Source organism: Echinops telfairi, unplaced genomic scaffold, assembly GCF_000313985.2.
Source record: "Echinops telfairi isolate 266 unplaced genomic scaffold, ASM31398v2 ScPeMD7_1;HRSCAF=3_0, whole genome shotgun sequence".
Taxonomy (NCBI): domain Eukaryota; kingdom Metazoa; phylum Chordata; class Mammalia; order Afrosoricida; family Tenrecidae; genus Echinops; species Echinops telfairi.
The window spans coordinates 18,709,519-18,714,065 of NW_022103896.1; positions in this window are offsets into that span (position 1 = coordinate 18,709,519).

The window sequence follows — 4,547 nt, forward strand, 5'->3', positions numbered from 1 at the left end:
TTGAGAATGATGAGGGCAATGAATGTACAAATGTGCTTTACACAATTGATGTATGTATGGATTGTGATAAGAGTTGTATGAGCCCCTAATAAAATGCTTTAAAAAAAGATTTTTTTTAAGAAGGTCTGCCTTGAGTAGCAGGTGCTCTAAAGATCTGATTTGGTTTTCAACATTTTCTGTATTTTTGTTTTGTTTGTACATATTAGGGTGTATCTCAGAGGTGTCATGTCATTGGAGGTCACCCTCTTGAAGTTGTGTTATATATTTTCATGTGCTTCATTATATGAAACCCAGGAATGATGAATCTATAGGGACAACAAATAGAATGAGGGTTTTAGGGGATGGGTACGGTGTTGGGGGGAGGGCGGTAAAGGAGTCCAGGAAGAAAAAGAATGTTTGGAAACATATTATGGGTAGCAATAAAACAACTCTGCTTGATGTGATTGAACTATGAAATAATGTATGTATTAACTCCCTATTAATACATTTTTTAAAAAGGAAAATCACATAAAATTATTTAAAACAAAGAATTAATGTGCAGTGAGGAAAATTGCAATAATTATTTAAGGTTCAAAGTTGAATAAAAAACTGGCATATACCACAAATAAAAAGGTTCATGTCTGCCTCAAAAGTCTAAAAAAGAAGAAGAAGAAAAGAACTATCTATAAGGGATCAAAGGGAAAACAACTTAGACCTTACAGTTAGCAGCCTGACACGTTACCCACTACGCCACTGAGGCTCCCACTTAGAATATTAGCTAGAAGCCTCAGGGACTCGCAAGTTCATGTGAATGAGGAAAGAACAACTCGGAAAAGAAGGGTGAGATGAAGGTACAACTTGCATGTCATCAGTGTCACGACATTGCACTTGGAGAACTGTTGAACTGGTGTCTGCTTTGCAGGGTTTGTTCTCAACAGAAGCAACAAAATAAAGGTTAGGAAAGACGGACGGAAGGAAGGAAGGAAAGAAGGAAGGGTCTCCAACAATTGCCAAACAAAATTGTCAGTTTCTTGACTTTCTAGAAAGAAAATAAGAGGCAGCTGAGGGTTTTGCATTGATTCTTGGCTTTTGTAGATAAACTAGGCCGCCTTGCTCGGACGGCGATCTAAAACTGCTTTTACGTGGGGCATCGGTGTGGGTGACACTGAGAGGAACAGCACCGGGGTGTAACCTTTTGGAGAGCCTGTGGGACGGAGTTTAAAACACAGCAATATTAGGGCTGCCAAAGACTCACTCTCTGCCAAGAAAGGTTGGTCCTCCTGGGGGTTTCCCTTTAAAAAATGATTTTAAAAGACTTCACTCAAAGGAGCATGGGCCTAAGATCTGAGTTTCAATCAGATGAAGGCAAAAGAGTGATGAGGGTGGCCCAAAGGGAAGGGAAGTCTGTCAAATTTAAGTCTAAATTCCAAGCTTTCAACCCACAACTTGTGTGGCTGTGAGGCTGGTTGCCCAGAGAAACAAAACCAGGGTTGCACCTATATGTAGAAGAAAGAGCTTCATACCAAGGAGCGATTTTATATCAAGAAGGCATCCCAGCTCCGTCCAACTCAAGCCCATGGTCCCATACTAGCTGAAGCCCTCTGCAGATGCACGTAGCTGCAGGGAAATGATGCACAGGGGAGAAGCGGGAAGCAGGGACATCGCTGTCCAGAGGGTGCAGTCACGTGGATCTAAGTTTCGTGGGAATGTGGCAGGGCACTGACAGATGCCAGCATGGCTCCCAGAGTCCATGGCCCACATAGGGCCACCCCTGGAGACAGACACAGGATCCACAACAGCAGAAGGATGAAAGCGAGAGAGGAGAATCTCTCTCATATAAAAAGGCCATAACCCCCAAAGGGGTATCATCCAGCTGTGACCTGATTGATAGGTTGACTTCCCTACACTTTCACGTAAGTTCAAGTTGACATAAAATCTAACCTCCAAAGTGACCTGAAACGGATTTCTTTATTTCTCTGTGTTCCCAAAGCTCTTTATTTATGAAACTTTGGGTATGTTCTGCTTCACAGGGTTGATATGAAGACTGTATGAGAAAAAACTATGAACTGAAAGTGCCACTGAAGGCACTTTCAACGATTTGTCCTGTTTCTTTTGTGCATAATCTGAGAAGCTGGGCTCTATGAAGGGAAATTTGGCCTCAAGGTTGGAAGAAGGCCCCTTAAGAATCTGTTCTGTGTCACACATGCAGTATTGTCTGCTGAAAGTGAAGAGGGCTTGATCCATCTACTTGTGAAGGTCAAAGTCTACAGCCTTCAGTATTGATTACACTTCACCATAAATCCTCAAAATTGTACCCACAAGCAATATCTTGATAAACACAGATACAAGTTGTCCAGCATTTCATTTTCCTTGGATTCACAATTAACTGCTTCCCATAGACGAAGCAGTAATGAAATGAAAAGTCCTATCACATGGGGTAAACCTCCTGCAAAAGACCTCTGTACAATGTTACAAACAAAGATGTCATTTTTAGGACTAAGGTGAACGGTGACCCAACCCATAGTCTTTTTTAGGCATTTCATATACATGTGAAGCCTGGCCAAAGAGTAAGGAAGATCAAAGAAGAACTAATGTACAAAAGCAATCATGCACCACACACCCACTGCCATACAATTGATTATACAAAACTCACTGCCATTGAGTCAATGCTGACTTGGAAACTGTGAGTTTCCAAGGTTGTAACTGTTTACAGGAGCAGAAAGCCCATCCTTCTCCCATGAAGCTCCTGGGGGTTTCGAACTGCCAACCATGAGGATCACAGCCCAATGTGTAACCACTGTACCGCTAGAGCTCTTCTCTATATAGGATATGATCCCAAACTTATTTGGCCTTTGCAGAAAAAAAAACCCTCAGTTGTCTCTTCTCCTGTGCCCCCTTGCAATTAATAATGTTTGTACTCTAGCCAGTAATCCAGAATAAATGGTAAGTATCTGATTTTGCAGCCCCCCCAAAATCATTTCAGCACCCCCTGGGGGGTAGCAGTATTACTCACTTTCGGAAACACTGCTACATAGGGTTTCAGAAGCCATAAACCTTTAATGAAGCAGAGAGCCTCATCTTTCTTCCATGGAGCAGTTGGTGGGTTTGAACAGACAACCTGGCAGTTACCAGTCCAATGATTGTCCAATAGCAGCACCAGAACAGTCACATATAGACAATATATAAATAAATAAATACACATGCAATTGTGCTCAATAAAACTACTTACAAACTCAGGCTCATGGGCCTTATCCACCCCTTCCATGACTCTTTAGCAACACATGTGTTAGGTAGCCAGAGTAGGGACTAAGGGGAGGCTGTCTCCCCAGTGCCCGTACAGGACCACAATAAAGGGGGTGGAAAGAAATCACACACCCATTGGACACCTATGGAAAGATCCGAACTGAGCATGCTCAGACACAGCCCCACCACCCCACCACAAACCCAGGTGGGAGATCCACCTGGGTGTACAGACCAGTCCCAGCCACATGGTCTCACACAGGTGGACCTAGGCTCAGCCAATGAGGTTAGCCAGTACTTTCAACCACACGTCCCCAGCCGGAGGCGATAAAAGTAGCCATGGGCAGGTCACCCCTCTCTTCCACTCCTCTTGGCCTCCCCTTTTACTATTTCCTTATTCAGGTCCAGTGGTTCTCAACCTTCCTAGTGCCACAACCCTTTCACACAGTTCTTCATGTTGTGGTGACCCCAACCATAACATTATTTTCATTGTTACTTCATCACTGTAATTTTGCTACCGTTATGAATTGGGCGACCCCTGTGAAAGGGTCATTAGACCCCCCCAGAGGGGTCACGACCCACAGGTTGAGAACCACTGTCTGTGTTCTTGCAGGTCGAAGATGGAACCTGAAACTCCTTCGATCCTTTATAAAAACCCACTTGGATCACAAACCAGGCTTTGGAGTGAATGCTTTCTCCTGCGAAACCAAGGACCGAGGTATTTCTAACCTGAGAAACCTAACATGTCTGTCCCTGTATTTTAGAGTCAGTGTAGAGTTTGCCACGCTGCCTTGATAGCTCTTTCTGTGTGGGAAAGTAATTTACAGGCATCAATTTACCCTTAAAAATATGAGTCTTCATTTGTACCAAGAAAACAATAAAATATAACTACAAGTGTATTAGACCTTAAATTCTGAGCACCCTGTTTGCAGAAGGCTAAGGATAACTACAGAGTGATAGGCCAAAATCCATATTCAGATTCCCCACATAAATTAATCCTTCACTGAATTCCTTCTGACTCTTAGTCAGGGATCTAGAGAACCTTGCCCTCAGGCATTGCACCTTAGAAAATTTTATTACCTCCAGCCCACTCTAGCAAACCCACCGAGTGGTAATCTCTCTGAGTGACTTGCCTGGGTATGTCATTGATGCAGGTCACCCTACCGGGGACATTCCTAGAGCTCACATAGTCATGACTCATGGACTATCAGTCAGGCTCTGACTGTCTAGGTCTGAAGGCTCTGGATTCATCTTACAAACCCTTCTATCTAACAATATACATGTCTCAATTGTGGTCCTGTTCCCACTTTTGTAGTCCTACACAGAAC